This window comes from Lissotriton helveticus, chromosome 5_1, assembly GCF_964261635.1.
Source record: "Lissotriton helveticus chromosome 5_1, aLisHel1.1, whole genome shotgun sequence".
NCBI classification, from domain to species: Eukaryota; Metazoa; Chordata; class Amphibia; order Caudata; family Salamandridae; genus Lissotriton; species Lissotriton helveticus.
Window position 1 is genome coordinate 704895304 of NC_136065.1, and position 19479 is coordinate 704914782.

General features: G+C 45.8%; 1 protein-coding gene across 3 annotated transcripts in view; it reads left to right on the plus strand.

The window, feature by feature from the left end:
- Nucleotides 1-19479, plus strand: part of LOC144754851 (WASH complex subunit 2-like) — a 770229-nt gene that overhangs the window by 111828 nt on the left and 638922 nt on the right. The gene's annotated exons all lie outside the window — the stretch shown is intronic.

A 19479-nucleotide genomic window follows, 5' to 3' on the forward strand; every position in this document is an offset into this window, starting at 1 on the left:
CTCTCTTTGCTGAGCTCCTTCATACGCCTCAAATCACAGATTTCAATCTGTGTTGAGCCCTTGAAGAGAGGCAGGTTAGGGGTAGGAGGAGCAATTTTATAATATCACAAGACCTTATAGAAACTTGTCTGTACCTTTTGCAGATTGCACACCTGTGCTTGATTTGATTTCATCCAGACCTCTTACAAATTGTTTGTACCAGTGGACATGCATCTCTGCTAGAAAGAGGCAGAAGAGGAGGGGGGTTGGGGCAGGCGGGGCAATTTCCCGTCCTTGAAAAGGCCGTATTTGGCTGTTGATTTGCATATAGCTGGTTCGTGTCTAAGTGGACATAGTGGGTAAAAAAAACGAGGGATTGAATTGTGACCCAGAGTGATTACTGGTGGTTGAAGTTAATTTGATGCAATCCACCCGTCATTTCTTGTCGTCTTCAGTGCAAAAGGTATGCCCAGACGTGGGTCCTTTTCTTACTGTGCCACAAGACTCGCTCTGCAGTGCTCAACTAGACAGAGTGGTGTGGGGTGGTTTGTGTTCCCAGTCAGAGGGGACCTGTCCAGAAGTACAGGCTAAACTATTCTATTTGTCACAGAACCAAGAATAATTTGGCTGCTTTCTGTCTGAGGTGGCATGGTGGGTCAAAAAAAAATTGGATTTCGGCCCAGAGTAATTACCATTGGCTGTGATTAATTCAAGCAATCCACCCATCCTGTTTTAATTTTTCCTCGGCAAGGCTCTCGCTTTGCCCTGCATGTTACACAGTGTGCAGGTCACTGTGTTCGTAGCCCGTGCTATGAACTGGACTGTGCAGATGCTTATAAGCCATGCTTGCAGCTGATTCGGAGCTGTGTGTAGTAGGCACATGTAATCCTTGAGACAGCATGCTCAATGCCATGGATCTCCGGCCTCGCTAGCAGTGCCAGTTGGGCAGCGGTCATGAGGCCGTGATGGTCAAGTCCCATTATTCTTCACAGCCCCGCAAGAGCAGCTCAGTTGGACCTTCCACCCTGCTGCAAGTGTCGCTGGCTGCACGTTATTTATAGCTGATGTACGGACTTTTACATTATTATTGTTTCACTTTAGCACTCTGTGGTCTTTATTAGAATCAGTGAATTACACCACCTTTAGCCTTACAGGCTTTATCAATGACTAAGGAAGGACATTCAGGTATCTTGTGCCTATTACATACGCATTTATTGTTATAGACGGAGCAACATTATGGTCTATTAAACCTTGTACAAGAGAGATTTTGTACAATGCTTATCCTTAACTGAATTATGTCATGGGCTCTCCAATATGATGATCAAAGAAATGGAGGCACAGTGAAGAAAAGTAATTGCCTGGGGTAAGACTGTTTAGTAGAGCTGGGAAGCAGAGATTGAAACCAGCTTTCCTCATTGCACATTGTGCACACTGGGATTGTATTCTTTCTTCCTTCTGTCTTGATGACCATTTTATAAGTGACCCAAGAGCCAAGTCAGTTGTCTTGTGTCTCCTATACATCTCTTTATTGTTGTTGATAGAGTAATGTTAGTGTTTATGAAGCCGTATAAAAGAGAGGTTCCTACACAGTGCATATCTTAAACTGAATTATTTCTAGGTGCTGTCAGATTTGATGATCATGGCAAAGCAGGCACAGTGAAGAAAAGTAATTGCACATGGCCCCACAGCTTGGTTAAGCTGGGATTGAAACCACAAATGCTTCTGACAGGCCTGTGGATGTGCATATTTACCTTCCACACCCCCGTCGCAAGGATTTTCATTGTTTGAATGCAGATGGTAAGTAGTTATCTGTTCCAGATGGCATCAGAGCCTCCAGAAGTCAAAACTCTTGCACTAGATGAGCATGCTGCTGTTACGACCACTGTACTACAGCCAAAACACAAGGTACTGTCTAGGCCATACACCTTATCCTTTACTCCTGACCTGTTTCTACTGCCTATCAATGGAACTTCTAACAGTACAATGCATTAGTTGTTCTATCTGAATTTTTTAATCAGCCATTTTTTAATTCCTTTCCTAGGGGGTTATCCAATGCTTCCTCATACTCGTTGAATGCAAAAAGAACAAACACACAAGAGTAGGAAAAAACAAAGTATATATTCATGCTGAGGCAATTTCATATTATGTCTACCCCAGGGGCGTAACACAGGCCCCCGCTGCCCCTGCGGGGCGTGATGGCCCCAAGCTCCAGGGGGCCCCCTCGGCACTGCACTCTGGCAGGGGAGCTCCTTATTTAGCCCGGAGGGGGGGCCCTCTACGTACCGTGCAGGGTGGCCCCCTCAGTTTTCGTTACGCCAGTGGCCTACCCACCCATGTTGCTCTCTCCTCATTGTCTGTCTTTTCCTTCCAGCGCTCACTCACCCCTCTAGTAACCCCCCAACCCTCGTTGCCCATTTTTATTTTGCAGTTTTGCACCAAAATCTGCCTATGTTGGATTGGTAAATTTAAAACAAAAGGAAAGTCACATCTGTGTCATTCTGTAGGTGCTCATTTACAGTAGGCCCTGGATACCTTCTGTGGTCTTTGCCTTTATTCTGGTACCAGATATGGGGAAGTCCTTCCCTGAGTATATCTATACACAAACAATAATGGCCAATGCAGCAGAAGTATCCTTGGTAGTGTCTCTGCATAGTCTGTCCAACAGCCACTTGTTCTTCTTTATCAATCTTCTGGAACAGTATGAATTTGCCATCGTTTCTGCATCCAGTGCCCCGTGTGGTAAGCTGTACTTAAAAATTATTTTGGCTTTATCTGGTATTGACCCCCCTACTAGCTGTTTTGCAATTTACAATGTTTTACAATTTTCCCATTGATCTGAAGGAAGGGGTGTTAATTCTAGGACTAACACAGTTTACACACCATAGTGACTCTTGAAGTCTTAGTCCTCCATCCATGGTGCTTCAGGCATCTGACCTACACCTCTTGGACTAAGCTACCAGCAAGCTGACTGACACTTTTTTATCTTTAGAGTGTTTGTTGGCGCATGAATGTCCTTTGCATGTCTTGCGAGCCTGCACCCCCATTCTGAGTTGTCGAACTGCAAATGTCTACAGCATGTTGTCCCATGCCGCGCCGAAAGCCGGTCTGATTCGGTGGTATTTTATTGTTCGTTTCTGACCAGTCAGCCAGGTCTGCCAATATCAGTGACGCATAGTATTTTGATTCAACGTCGAGGAGGGCAATCAAGCGATAGTTGTTTGATCCTTACGCTCTCTGCCTTTATAGATTGGAGATATAATAGCTCCCCTCCAGCTCTCAGGAATACCGCCTGCGTTTGTAACTGTTTGAAACAGTAAGTTGAATTTGCTGGCCCAGTACTGCGGGTCCGTCTTGCAGATGGCTTGTGGGACGCCGTTTGGGCCTGGGGCACTATCTTGCCTCCTTTTCTCAATTATTTTTAAGATGCTTTGTTCAGCGTCATACTTGGGCCATGATGCTGTTGGGCCAGTGCCCTTTACGCTGTTCCCTTGATGGGCTGGAGAAATGCCATGGCCCTTTGTCTTATTGCCGAGAAAAGTCTACAGAACTCCCTCGACCTTCACACCTGTTTTGTGGACTTTAAAGCGGCATTTGATCGTGTCAACAGGCAAATGTTATGGGAAAAATTAAAACATCAGGGCCTACCGGACTCAATTCTCATGCCCATCATTAACCTCTACACTGAAACCTGGATGCAGGTGAAAATCGACAATGGGCGACGTCTGACCAGGAAGATCTACACTGTTGACGGACTAAAGCAAGGATGCGTCCTGGCCCCACACTTATTTAATTTATTTATGAGTGACCTGGCAGAAAGCCTAGATAAGGTTAACGCGCATCCTCCCAGGTTAGGCACCCTTCGTCTAACGCACTTATCGTACGCGGACGATGTGGTGCTGGTGAGCCAGACAAGAATTGGCCTCCAACGTCTGCTAGACGACTTGTCCGCCTACACAAAAAGGAACCTGCTTACAATAAATGTTAAGAAAACAAGGACTATGTTCATATCACGGCGTCGCAAAAATCCACCAATTTTCCGAATAAACAACAATCAGCTGGAATCCGTCAACAGCTATAAATATCTGGGGGTACACCTAGACAAACACTTAAATTTCCTGGTGCATCTCAAAGCTTTTGAATGAAAAGGGGCCACATTATTGCATGCCTTCACCAACTTGGCAGTCAAGCTAAAGGGCCCTCTAGTCTCCCCTTTGCTAACTGCAATGAAAGCTAAATTATTGCCCACATTAGCATATGGGAGCATTTTGCACCACGGGAAAAGCGCCACCCTCCTGGATAAAATACAAACTAAAGTATACAACTGGTTCTGTAGTAGGGGATCTCTGTGTATAGTCATAATCTAGTGAATAGTCCCGCCCATGTGCGTGGACCCCGGAATATTCACTAGATTATGACTATAACAGAGATACCCCTACTACAGAACTGGAGTTACAGGACAGAAACTACTCCTTCTGTAGTAAGGGATCTCTGTGTATAGTCATAATCTAGTGAATATTCCGGGGTCCACGCACATGGGCGGGACTATTCACTAGATTATGACTATAACAGAGATACCCCTACTACAGAACTGGAGTTACAGGACAGAAACTACTCCTTCTCTTGTTACCGAATAACTCTTCCTCAGCGCAAGTCAGACTTGAACTTGGATTACAATCCCAGGTCTTACTGAAAAAATATGAGGCCATTAAATTTTGGTATAACGTATGGAGAAACAAGGAGAAGAAACTGAATGGCGCACTCTGGGGAGCAATACAGACAAGCCCGAACTCTGAGTACTCAAAATACCTAAAGTCCTCATTAGAGGAAACTGAGCTCGGAGCATTGTGGGAAACAAAACTGCCAGTCCCTTCGTTTAACCAGGTAGTGAAAAGGATTGCTAAGAAACACTCGTTCCTCAAGGACAAAATAACTTTTAGTACCCGGACTCATGCCTGGATGACTATTAATTCGTACACAAGGCCCGCACCAGCACCTTATTTAGACACGGCATTCTCGTTGAACCTCAAACGTAAATTTCTCCACTTAAGGCTGGGCACTTTACCCACACGACTAGACCAACCTAGATGGAGACCACAAGCAACAACGGAATGCGATCTTTGCGGTGCAGGTAACCAAGACTTTATACACATAGTCTGTATTTGCCCAGCTATGTATCACGGACGTCGGTACTGGCTTAAGGATAAACTCAACAAGCTTGGAGTCCGCACCTGCCGATCTGCGATAGTCCAGACCCTGTGCTCAGCGGATGCCCAACTGATCTGTAGGTTAGTAAAATTCCTGGACAGTTTCGCAGAAAAAACAAGGCAAGCTGCCACTTGCCGGATTCCCATTGAGTCTAAAGAACATTGCTGAAAGATAAATTGGTATTGCAGAAACTTTGCCGTAATTGGTTTGACTCTTTGCAGAAATTCTTTATTTATCTCATTTCCCTGCCCTTTTCCTATTTATTTCCTTGTCTATGTTTTAAATGTTTGTTTTCAACGTTGTAGAATGTTATAAATTGTAGTGGTTTTAATTAACCGAACAATAAAGAAATTACTTGCAGCATGTTGTCATTTTCATGTGTGTGCTGGGACCCAGTATCAGTAAATCATACTGAGGACCCAGAACTGGGCTCTGAGGTCTGTACGGGCACACCAAGCTTACCTCATTGGACACAGAAATACTGCCCTCATGCCAAATGACATAAGCTTGGCAGTGATGGGAGTGTATATTTGAATCATAGACCGGAGAGGCTTTCTTCCCTGTTCCCCGAACTGACATGCTACCTCGCCCCTGAAATTCTGATCAAGTTATGTTGCTAGTTCCTTTGGCTATATTCCGTTTGTGTGACCAGTACAAATGTATGATAAAGGCAAATAGTATTGCTAGCATTCATGATGCTTTTGTTAAGCAACACATTTGAAGTGGGGGGGGACAGATACTTGGCTTGCATTCTGTGTTGTCCTGCCTTTGGTTCCTCCTTTGAACACTCCTATTAGTCTGGCTGGAGGATGGGAGGTGGAGTCAGCTGTTTGGTATGGAGGCAGGTTAAACCTTTCATTCCAAGATCTACCTTTTGTTTCCGGCTGAGGGGCAGCTCCCAAAAGTCTTATAGCTGTCAGGGATGAAGGCTGCACTCTTCTTTGAGCTGGTGTAATATCCTCGTCAGCCCCATGCTTCTGAACCATCACCTGAAGGCATATACTGTCTACTCTGGAGAGAAGGAACACACAAAGTGTGCTGCCTCAAACTGCTTCCTACTCCAGAGCATGGGGATTTGACAGTTCTCATCTGGAAAAGAAGTAGAACAGTAACAATGAACCAGACTAATATGGGTGAAGTTATCATTGTTGTCAGAGCAACCTTTGAGATCAAGTTCTGGTTTCTTTCTCAGCCAGTGTTCCAAAGGTGAGGGGGACATCACCTGAAAAAGTGTCAGCTACTTGCTGGAGGAAAGCTGTGGGTCTGTCTTGGAACATACTCTGCTTGGCCTGCTGACAGATGGGTGCAGAGGGCATCCCTGAAGCAGGAAGTCTGCCCTGAGCAGAATGCCATCTAGAGTGCTGCCCAGAAAAAGCGGACTACATTTTACACAAGCTCTCTTAACTTGCATCTTTGTTGTCAGCACAGAGCTAAAGAAGCGCCCACTACCAAGGTACTTGCTCCAAGTTGCCCCTAATGACCCTCAAGTATTCTCTGCAATCTACCTGGATTGGGAGTAATCAAAGTGCTGGCTGGGATGGGATCACCAATGGGACATAGCCGGACTCGAATATAAGTGAATCATCCTGCATCCCAAAGGTGTACTGCATCGAGAAGAATGCATGACCTCATTCCCACAGTCAAGCCAAGACTAATTTGCACCCATAGTGAAGGGACCGTAAACATAATCAGCAACCGCTGCCCATGATGAAATCTGCTACCTGCGCTAGCACTGGAAGCGCCCTTCTCCCAATGTGTCCTTAACTCCTAGCGTTGCGTCACCGGACTCTGTAGCACAGGATCCTAGAATCTACACTGGTCCCCCCCATGGGCTCCTGTGAGCTTGCCAACAGATCCATGGGTTGTCTCTTCTCCCTCATTATGGTGATGGGATTTTCTTTGGGCCTAAACCGTACTGTAAAGTAAAACCACTTCTCCAGTGTAACCATGGCTTCTCTTCCAGGGGATCCTCATCAAAGTCATAAGCATTAGCATTAGAATATTCCCGCCCATGCGTGGGACCCTGGAAACACTATATCATATGTGCCTATATATATATCTATATATCTATATATATATATATATATATATATATATATATTACCTACTGGCGGTCGCCAGTAGGTATATATAGTTAGGATTTTTTCTCCATGGGTTTTTTGAAAATTCTATGTCTAATAACTTTGGCGTTTGTGGACGGAATTGGCTGAAATTTTCAGGAAAATGGCACATTTTGTTTCTGAGCAGCCCTTGAAAATTTGGGGGGGGGTTCGTCAAGGGGGGGCCGAGAAAAAAGGGGGGTCCCAAAACGTGTTTTTAACATTGAGTTTTCCATAGGGCGGTTGGCCTCACTTTTAGCCCGAACGGCTGAATGGATTTGCACGAAACTTGGCAAAATTGTAGGGACTGGTAGCCCGATGTGCCTTTTGTAGGTCTCAATATATGTGTTCCAGTGGATTTTGAGAAATTAACGTTTAAAAAAAGATATATATCTGTAACAGCGGACCGGGCAGCGCTCTGGTTCGCGGACTTTTCGCGCAACGGAGCTTTGTGAAGCGAAGCTGATTGGTTCTCCGGCGTCTGTCAACATTCCAAACAGTCCGTAGCGGCCGCCATCTTGTCTCTCGGTAGGATCGAGAGACAAGAGGAGGCCAAAGCGAAGGGGCAAATGACCATAAGGGGGCATAGTACATTGTCGCTCACCCCCTAGGTTTGATGTGGAGGTTTTAAAAGGGCCCCGCGGGGCAAAAAAAAATAAAAATAATAATAATCGAACAGCTGAATGGATTTGCACGAAACTTGGCAAAATTGTAGGGACTGGTAGCCCGATGTGCCTTTGCTAGATCTCAATATATGTGCTCCAGTGGATTTTGAGAAATTAACGTTCGAAAAAAGGTATATATCTGTAACAGCGCACCGCTTCGCGTACTTTTCGCGTTACGGAGCTTTGCGAAGCGAAGCTGATTGGCTCTCCGGTGTCTGTAAACATTCCAAACAGTCCGTAGCGGCCGCCATCTTGTCTCTCGGTAGGATCGAACAGCTGAATGGATTTGCACGAAACTTGGCAAAATTGTAGGGACTGGTAGCCCGATGTGCCTTTGCTAGGTCTCAATATATGTGCTTCAGTGCATTTTGAGAAATTAACGTTCAGAAACAAGATATATATCTGTAACAGCGCTCCGCTTCGCGGAGATAAAATTTTATGTGTATTACCTAGCTGTTGCTAACACCAGTTAGCGACGGCTAGTAGAAGATAGCGACCATCTTGGGCCCCACTTTGCATGTGAGTGATATTTATCACTAATGACATGCAAAGTGGGCATGCCAAGATGTTAGCGACTGGAAACAGTCGCTAACATCGCTATCTCCTATTATCAACTTTTGGAAATATTCGAGATAAGGGCGAATATCTCTAAAAGCTACCACCTGCCCTGAGCAGTTCTTAGCCATGTTATCCAATGGGAGGTGGATAACATGGCTAAGAGCATTAGCTCGGTAATGCATGAATATCGCTGAGTTTTCAGCGATATTAATGCATTGCGGTCGTTTTTTATCGTATTTCCGATAAACCTTGATAATAGCAAGGTTTATCTGCGATAATTTCTGACGGTAAAAAAATCGTTGCTAAGCATCGTTAGGGATAAATATCGCTTAACTTTGGTAATATGCCCCAACGTCTGTTAACGTTCGATTCGAAGGAAATCAGGAAGTGTTGAAAAACATTGTCTGCGCCATCTTGTCTTTTTTCAAATGCCACACTTTTGTCGTGCACGGCAGCCATTTTAGATGCCTTGACCAGACCCACTCTGTGCACGCTGTCGATCCTTAGCATGGCTCCCCACCCTCGCAAGCATCTCCCCCAGGCAGTGGTCACCCCCGCTCTCTGTCTTATGCATGGGTAATAAACCTCCCCCATCTGCGCTGCTGTTCCCTGAGAATCACACCCTGTGCCCGCCCGACACCTCCCTTTCGCCCTATTCACTACCGCACCCTCTGACACTCCTTTTCCTCTGTGTCCGATTGTCCAGGCTGGTCCTAGGGTATCAGCTAGCCCTGCAGATGTAGTTTATGGCCACAGCTGTAAAGAATCACCCCTCTTCAAAGGAGTTATAGTAGATCAAGGCCCACACTCGATGAGATCCGTCACAGCAGAAGCGTTGCTATTATCTGAAAACCATCCTGTATTGTGATTGGGGAGGGGACCGAGCCTGAAGCGGAAGATTCCAGGGATGACTCTTTGTACATCAAAGTTTTTACAATTATGTGTCACATTAAAAATATATAGCACTCCGACAAAGTAGTAAGATTATAAAACTTTAATAATTTATAAATATATACAAGAAAACAAAAATAGTAATAACATATAAACATTTTTAGGGAAAAACAACGAAGTAGCGGTCGGCTGTGCGAATAGTCCCAACGCAGCACAACGTCCAGATTTCCGGCGTGGGGCGTCGCGGGGGGTGGGTCATCAGTAGCAAACTGTTGTGCGAATAGTTCCAAGGCAGCAGAACGCGCCGAAATCTAGATGACACGAAAGTGATGTCTAGTAAGTTGCCACCCAGCAAATAACTGCATGGGGCGTCGCGGGGGGTGGGTCATCAGTAGCAAACTGTTGCGCGAATAGTTCCAAGGCAGCAGAACGATGGCACCAAGGTGATGTCCAGTAAGTTGCCGCACTGGTTTTGGTATCCTACAATGCTGCTCCGAATAACGGCGTGGAGCGCCCCGGGGGAGGCGGCGTGAACGGGCCTCTCCAGGTGGAGTCTCGTCTGTTGTAGTGGGGCGCCCCTTTACCGTTTCAGTTGCCATTCCGTCCGTTTTTGGTCCACTGTGTCAAAAGCCGCAATTCAGCTGAGTTGCGCCCACTCTTGCGGTGCAGCGATAGGCGGCTGTCACAGGACTCTCAAAATGGCGGCAGGCTGTTTCCTTTTTGGGCCTGGTCCACTGAAATGGCCCTGGGACACCTTGGAAATCGGACGCTTGTCTGCTAGGTCTTGGACCTCATTCTCGAAAGCGTCCCCTCCGCCTTGAGAATTCATCAAAAGTTTTGGGGGCTCCGACTCCTGCAGGCTTCTGGTGGGGAGCGGCTGCCATGATTGCTCGCGGAATGACCACGACTGAGCTACGAGATGGTGGTGCTTTCATGCTGACGCCAGCTTCAGTCTGAAACATCCAGAAACAAGGTGGGGCTTTCATCGTTTGGGGAAAAAAAAAGTTTTCATCCTATGAAAAGTGTTGTTTTTAGGTCACATGATCAAGCCTTCCATCATTAGGAAACCAAAAGTAAAATGAACCAATGAAAAGTTTTATAAACAAGTCACATGACCTGTTATGCGGCATAGGGTGTAAAATTAGGAGAAAATACGTTGGCACGTGAGGCGGCGTCAGTAGCGGACCGATGTGCGAATAGGCCGAAGGCAACACAACGCGCCAAGATCCGGATGGCACCGAGGTGGTGTCCAGCAAGTTGCAGCACTGGTGTGGCCATCCTACAATGCTGAAAGTCGGCGTGGGGCGCCCCGTTGGCTTGTGAGTTTGCGTCAGTAGCGGACCGATGTGCGAATAGGCCGAAGGCAGCACAACGCGCCAAGATCCGGATGGCACCGAAGTGGTGTCATAGTTGAGAGTTCTGAGCAGCGGTTGTAACACTGTCTGAAGCTTATTTGCAGCTGCTGCAGCTTCACTACGCGTCAAGATCCGGATGGCACCGAGGTGGTGTCTAGTAAGGTGCACTGGTGTGGCCATCCTACAATGCTGAAAGTCGGCGTGGGGCGCCCCGTTGGCCTGTGAGTTTGCGTCAGTAGCGGACCGATGTGCGAATAGGCCGAAGGCAGCACAACGCGCCAAGATCCGGATGGCACCGAGGTGGTGTCTAGTAAGTTGCCGCACTGGTGTGGCTATCCAACAATGCTGAAAGTCGGCGTGGGGCGCCCCGTTGGCCTGTGAGTTTGCGTCAGTAGCGGACCGATGTGCGAATAGGCCGAAGGCAGCACAACGCGCCAAGATCTGGATGGCACCGAGGTGGTGTCTAGTAAGTTGCCGCACTGGTGTGGCCATCCTACAATGCTGAAAGTCGGCGTGGGGCGCCCCGTTGGCCTGTGAGTTTGCGTCAGTAGCGGACCGATGTGCGAATAGGCCGAAGGCAGCACAACGCGCCAAGATCCGGATGGCACCGAGGTGGTGTCTAGTAAGTTGCCGCACTGGTGTGGCCATCCTACAATGCTGAAAGTCGGCATGGGGCGCCCCGTTGGCCTGTGAGATGGCGTCAGTAGCGGACCGATGTGCGAATGGGGCCAAAGGCAGCGCAACAATATTTTCTGATTTGAAGACACCACAAGGCGCTGAGATGCCAAGATCCGGATGGCACCGAGGTGGTGTCTAGCAAGTTGTGGCACTGGTGTGGCCATCGTACAATGGTAAAAGTCGGCGTGGGGCGCCCTGTTGGCCTGTGAGATGGTGTCAGTAGCGGACTGATGTGTGAATGGGGCCAAAGGCAGCGCAACAATATTTTCTACTATATTTTCGGAGTAGAAGACACCACAAGGCGCTGAGATGCCAAGATCCGGATGGCACCGAGGTGATGTGTAAGTTGCGGACCGATGTGCGAATGGGGCCAAAGGCAGCTCAACAATATTTTCTGAAGAGAATACACCACAAGGCGCTGAGATGCCAAGATCCGGATGGCACCGAGGTGATGTCTAAGTTGCGGACCGATGTGCGAATGGGGCCAAAGGTAGCGTAACAAGATTTTCTGTATGGAAGATACCACTAGGCGTTGAGATGCCAAGATTCGGATGGCACCGAGGTGATGTCTAGCAAGTTGTGCCACTGGTGTGGCCATCGTACAATGGTAAAAGTCGGCGTGGGGCGCCCTATTGGCCTGTGAGATGGTGTCAGTAGCGGACTGATGTGCGAATGGGGCCAAAGGCAGCGCAACAATATTTTCTGACTGACACCACAAGGCGCTGAGATGCCAAGATCCGGATGGCATCGAGGTGATGTCTAAGTTGCGGACTGATGTGCGAATGGGGCCAAAGGCAGCGTAACAATGTTTTCTGTATGGAAGATACCACTAGGCGTTGAGATGCCAAGATTCGGATGGCACCGAGGTGATGTCTAGCAAGTTGGTGTGGTCATCCTACAATGCTGAAACTCGGCGTGGGTCACCCCATTAGCCTGTGAGATGGCGTCAGTAGCGGACCGATGTGCGAATAGGCCGAAGGCAGCACAACGCGCCAAGATCCGGATGTCACCGTGGTGGTTTCATAGTTGAGAGGCACTTCATCTGCAGTGGGGCGCCGAGATCCGGATGGCACCGAGGTGATGTCTAGCAAGTTGCTGTACTGGTGTGGTCATCCTACAATGCTGAAATGTAGTGGGGCGCCCCTTTACCGTTTCAGTTGCCATTCAGCTGAGTTTCGGCCGCTCTTGATGCTACAGCGACAGGCGGCTGCAAGAGGACTCTCAAAATGGCGGCCTGTTCTTTGGATTTGGGCCTGGTCCACTAAAATGGCCCTGGGACACCTTAGAACTCGGACGCTCGATTTTTTTTTCCTTTCCTGTACATGCAAAAAAAGGTAAATGCCCGGTATGTTACACGCTTCATCTGCCACGATGAACTCTCCAGAGGAACCGAAAAAAAATATAGTTGTGGTAACTATACCATGCATCGTCATATGGAGAGGTGGCACCAATTAATTATAGTGCTGCATAAAAGAGAGATTTGGAGGAGAACCCCTGACCTGCTAGTACATTCATCAAAGAAGTGGCACTGAGAGCTTCAGAGGCAAGGGAAACGGTCCCAAATATTTAGAAGAACTTTGGAAAGATTAAAATGACATGTTTAGATTGTGGTAAATTAATTTCATGTGGGCAGATGAGTGTTACTCTAATAAATACAGCATATGAACATCATCATAGTCGATGGTTGGTAGAGACATTTTGACTATATCCTGGACCTGCCCGTCCTCGCCCAAAATGGCGCCGGAATAAATGGGACTCGTAACTCCTTGTTGTGTACTGGTTGCAGAACCTTGAAATCACGAGATACGTATGCAGTTTTGAAGCACATGGCGGGCGGGGACGAGAATTGATTGAATATTTCGACATCCCTATTGATATTAAGTTCTGATGTGTTATTGATTACTGTACTGTTGAAAATTCGAATTAACGTCACCCATGGTACTTGCCCGCAAATGTATATCTAGATAATTGTATTGTAACTGGCCCTGTCGTATTTTAATTATAAAATGTACGTCCACCGATTCCGTAACTGTTAGACACCTTAGTTTTTGCAACCTAATGGCCCGCCCGTTACGTTCCTCTACAGTGTAAATGTCTATTCATCATATACGATTACAGTTTGCTCCGTGGCAGGCCCACGTGGTTATAGGCTCGTATTTGTATAATGAAATTTTCACAATAAAGGTTTTTAAAAGAAAACATGGTAGTAGTGTATACATTGGTAAAGTTTTTAATAATAGTCACTGTTTTAGAATCATTAAAAGGCAAGTGAAATAAAGCAGACCAATTACATGAAGGGTAAAATGTATAATACGAAGGAACGCAGTAAAGATAAATGGTCAAGGGCTGTTGTGTTTTCTATTCCTGCAACATAAAGTGATCGATAAGAATCTCATATTCAGGCGTATCGGCGACTAAGACAGCAGGTCGACCCTCTTTTGCTCAACGGCTCCGTCATGGGACGAAGAAACGCTCTTTTTCTCGAAAAAAGAATATATTTTACTTGCAGGACAGTTGTAAAATTTCCGGGAAAGTACATTAGCCTGGAACATTATAACATATATTTAAGAGAAAATAATGTTCGGAAGTAATTAAAAGCGTAATTTTTAGGTGATATGACCAAGGCTTTCATCATTAGAATAAGAAAAGTAAAATGAACCAATGAAAAGTTTTATTAACAAGTCACATGACTTGTTATGCTTACGTTACGCGCTGCGCGCCCCGGATGACTTCCGGATGCGCTAACGCGGCGCGTCATATGACGCATTACGCGACAACGCAGGTCCAGAATATAGTCAAAATGTCTCCACCAACCAGCGGTCGAAACACAACCCCTTTCAGCAGGCTAAATAGTTCTGTTAAATGACAACAGAAGGGACAGGCAACAAGAACCATCAGTCAAAGAGGGGAGGGCTAGTTCTTCTCTACCGGGTTACATTGGGGCGCTACCGGAACTGATCGAATTGGTAGTCTACAGTGTTTCTGGATGTTTCAGACCGAAGCTGGGGTTAGCATGAGAGCAGCACCATTTCGTAGCTCCGTTGTGGCCATTCCGCAACCAATCATGGCAGCCGCTCTTTATCGTTATTTTGGGCGGGGTGGGTGGCGGAGCCGAGCTGTTTTGCAGCCATCATTGTGTGGAGTTCAGTTCATCTCACTAGTTTTGTATTTGTCATGAGGGGTTGTTCCTAATGTTTCTATTTTAGCGAGGTCAAAAAGAGATCCCATTAGTGGCCTACTGATTTTGCTCGATTCCTTTTCTTTTTTTTTACACGATTTTTCGTTATCTGCAAAGACTAAACAGAGTATTGCGACTCTGTGTTTGTTTGTAAATAGAGAATGAACCAAAGAGAACTAATTCTAAAACAGTAAATACTTGGATAACAATCAATCAAATGGAGAGAGAAGCAGGCACGACGGATTACAACGGGGGCAAAGGCCTGCGTTAACTACCTTTCACTATCTGCAAAGAGAGAGTACTCCTAATAGAAATGAGGGGGGGGGGGCACCATTCAAAGCAGATCAGTGTGCATAAACACGAAAATGTTTTCACTTACCACGTACTTGACATTCGACAGCTTATGATATTTGCTATTAAAAAACCATTGAAATTCACTGAAAAAACCATAGGTTATAGACCATATATAGTTAGGAATTAGCATTTACAAAACCTTGAAAATTCACTGAAAAAAACATAGGTTATAGACCATATATAGTTAGGAATTAGCATTTAAAAAACCTTATTTTACTCACACAAAACCATTGAAATTCCATATATAGTTAGTTGCACTAACTATATATCGCGCACACGCAATCCACTGCTGATCATGTCACATATTACATCATTCATGACATGGTCAGTGACATCACTGATGACATCACTGATGACATCTCAAATGACATCACTGATGACATCACTGATGACATCTCATTTGACATCAATGACCACATCACTGATGATATCATTCATGTGGCAATACAATGCATCTCCTCACATTTTAATATAACCTCTGTTTCACCCAGTGTTAAATACAGAGTATAATTTTTGAAACCATTGACACACCAATACTAGTTACTACATACGTACTCACTGATTCCTACGTCTACACACACATTCACTCATTCACCCATACAATCATTCATACATACAATCACTCATCTTTACAACACTATCATATGCACTCATACACCTATACAGACACTCACACTCTGCCACTCATCCATGGAGTTACTCACACACCTAGTCAGTCCTGTAAAGAATCAATCACACTTCCATTTTCTTGTCTATACAGTTAAACATAGAGCACCTTACATTTTCAAACATATAGTAACACATACTTACTTTCTTATACAATCATTGATACAAGTACACATTGATCTGCACAGAGTCACACACCTCCCAGCCAGCCACACACACACTCAGTCTCCCATACAAATACTTGGACAATCAATCAATAACCCATATAGTTAATCATATAGCTACTGATCAACACATGCAGTAGTTTACAGAACAACAGACATAATGATGCACAAATTAAGACAGTTTAGTCACTAACCCATGCACTCAGTGAGACACATTTAATCACTCACTCATACATTCAGTCATGCACCTACTAAATCCTTCGTCCAGACAGTTATACATCTACTCATTCTTCAATATCTAAAACATATTTAAACTTTACAGAAACACACAGTCACTGGATGATGTCATCAGTGATGTCATCAGTGATGTCATTTGAGATGTCATCAGTGATGTCATCAGTGATGTCACTGACCATGTCATGAATGATGTAACATGTGACATGATCAGCAGTGGATTGCGGGTGCGCGATATATAGTTAGTGCAACTAACTATATATGGAATTTCAATGGTTTTGTGTGAGTAAAATAAGGTTTTTTAAATGCTAATTCCTAACTATATATGGTCTATAACCTATGGTTTTTTCAGTGTATATATATATATATCTCCAAATCACATCAGAGCTGAAATATGCTGTGAAGAATTTCCACCATACATGAACAATGTGCATTAGAAACATGAGAAACAACACCAAAGATTATTTAGAAACTGTTTTAATGCTTAGACAGCAGTAGAAATTCTTATAACTCACTGAAAGCATAGAAAGCTCCCAGGCTGCATTGCAAACACACAGTCTAAAAGACTGAAAAGCTAACCTGTAGCTGTATGTAATACAAAAACTGACACCGTGCCTTTAAGGCACTCATGACCCCCAGTATCCCATCATGCCTCAGGGGTGACAGTTAGGTCAGTTGTTCTTTCCGGCTCCTTCAGGAAGGATCCTGGTAACACAGCTCCACTAATTTCTGTTTTCTGACAGAAAATTACTTCATTTTCAACAACTTTTTCTACTTACTTTGACATTTTAAATCTAGTCAAGTAAGAAACTGTCTTTTTAAGTCAGTTTGGTGAGCATTTTCAGCTGAGAATGCCTTCACTTTTTGACAAATGTCCTTCTTGTGGCAACAAGAAAGCAAAATCAGACAACCACGACGTTTGTATCCTGTGTCTGCCTGAAGAACATGATCCAGGCACCTGTCCTCACTGCGAGCACCTGTCAGGAAGAACTCTCAAAGACAGGGAGAGAATTTGCATTTATGGCCTGGCTCACAGGTCATCCAGAGGAAGGTTTCCGGTGAAGAAGGGCTCAAAGAAGGCTAGATCATCTTCAAAAGAAAAGTCTCCCACCCTTCAGCTTCAGCGTCAGGCTTGGCGCTGAGGAAAGAGCCACCGGTGGGTCATTTATCTTCAGATCTACCGTCGACGGCGGGCTCGCCGTCGAAAAGAAGACCAGGTACGTCGGCGACGTCCAAGGATCCAGCTCCGTCGTCGAAATCCCCTTCGAGGGAGGTAATTCCTCCGTCGGCGTCAACCGGGCGACGTTCGGCGTCGAGAAGTGACTCCGCCACCGTCAACCGGGCGACGGTCGGATCGAGATCCAAGGCCCCTCCGCCGTCGTCAACCCGGCGACGATTGGCGTTGAGGGAGGTCACTCCTCCGCCGTCGTCATCCAGGCGACGACCGGCGTCGAGAAGTGTGACCCCTCCGCCGTCGTCTAAGAAACGACGTTCGGCGTCGAGGGCCAAGACCCCTCCGCCGTCGACTACAAAACATCGATCGGCGCCGAGGAGGCAGTCTCCGTCGATGTTTCGGCGTCGAGGGTGACCAATACCCCTCCGCCGTCATCGCACAGACATTCGACGTCGAGAGAGAGGAATCCGTCGACGGCTGGTCATCGCCGTTCGACGTCGAGAGAGGCTCCGTCGTCAGCTGCTCATCGCCTTTCGGCGTCGAGAGACTGTAGAACCTCGCATCGATCGCCGTCGAGACATTCGATGTCGAGATTGTTGGCTCCGCCGACTCCCCGAAAGCATTCGGCGTCGAGAGAAAAACATATGACGCCAGAACGCTCGACGTCGAGACATTCAGAAAGAGCTCGATCGTCGTCGAGGAACTCTGTGATCATGGTTCCGGAGTCAGCCTCTTGTCATTCCACTTCACGGTCTTCTGGCTCCTCAACAACATCCTCAAGATCCAGAAGTCCTGTCCTCGGATCTCCTGTGCGTCAGCCAGATCCTTTGGCTGCGGAGGTCAGACTGTCACCCAGATGGTACAAGTCATTGGATCATTGGCGAGAGTCAGGGGCTACCAAGCGTATGCGCGACTATGCCAGTCCGCAGCACAGATCTCCTGTCCAGAGGCTGGTGGATGAAGTGGACAGGCGTAGTCCTCCCAGGCGCCAAGCAGACAAATCGCCTGAGAGAAAACCAACCAGATCCAGCTCTCCCAGAAGGGAAGATCCGGTTAGATCTCGATCTCCCAGAAGAGGAGATCCCAGAAGAGAAGATCCGGTCAGATCTCGCTCGCCTAGAAGGGAAGAGCATCCAAGAAGATCACGTGAGAGGAGGCACGGTGCTCACCATAGACGTCGAAGAACTCCGTCTACTTCATCTACCTCTTCTACCAGGTCTTTCAAGAGGGATTACTCTCCCACGCTGATGGATAGTCCTATTTCTAGATCCTCTCCAGTGGATGACATTGGCACTTATCTAGATGTCCTGCAAAGAGGAGCTCAGAAGCTGAGCATTGCAATGTCTGTCCCCCAGGTTGCTACAACAGTAATTTTTGAAACTTTGCACAAAAAATCTGTCTCTCGTCCACTGCTGCCTTTAGTCCCGGGGATTATGGATCCTGGCAAGGACGTTTTCCTAACTCCAGCAACCATCAGAGCGGTGCCAGCCCGCATACAGAAACAAGCACTGTCGTTGCCAATAGGTCTCGCAGTAGGAAATTTGGAGCTATTGGTTTTGTAAATGACATTTTATATTTATGTTTTGTGATTTACAATGCCAATACTTTTAACTTTAGCAAATGTGACACTTATAGCATTTGTAATGCCACATGTTTTGTATTTACGTGACGTAGATGTATATATCTTACTAATATAAATGTCTTTTTTTTGTTAATTAATATTGAAATAAAAGTTATTTATAATGTATAATGGCAATATTGTAAACTTTCCTAAATACCTTTTGTGAATATTATGTTCAGGTTTTTTTTTGGTGAAGAATATCTAAGATTAGAAGTGAAATCCTAATTTTTTTTTTGTGGCATTTGTAATAAAGTTTGAACCATTGAGCGAAGATTTTATAAATAGTTGTTGTTGAATTTTTGCATGGATTGATGCTGTGGTGGAGCAGATAGATGTTGTTGTTGCGATGAGTGATGCTGTGGCGTTCAGTGATGCTGTGGTAGCGCATAGTGATGTTGTGGTGCCTTTGAGTGATGCTGTGGTGCCTTTGAGTGATGCTGTGGTGCCTTTGAGTGATGCTGTGGTGTTGCAATATATAGATCGAGTGCTAAAGATATATTCAGGGCGATACATTTTACCTGCATGTAATAGTTTGTGTAAAAAAATGTGGTGGTTTTCACAGTGTTTCTAAAGTTGGTTCCCTTGTATTTTAGGGTATTTGGTGAGAAGGCGAGTTTCGTTCCCTTTTGTTTATATTTGCATTTCACAGCGGATGGCT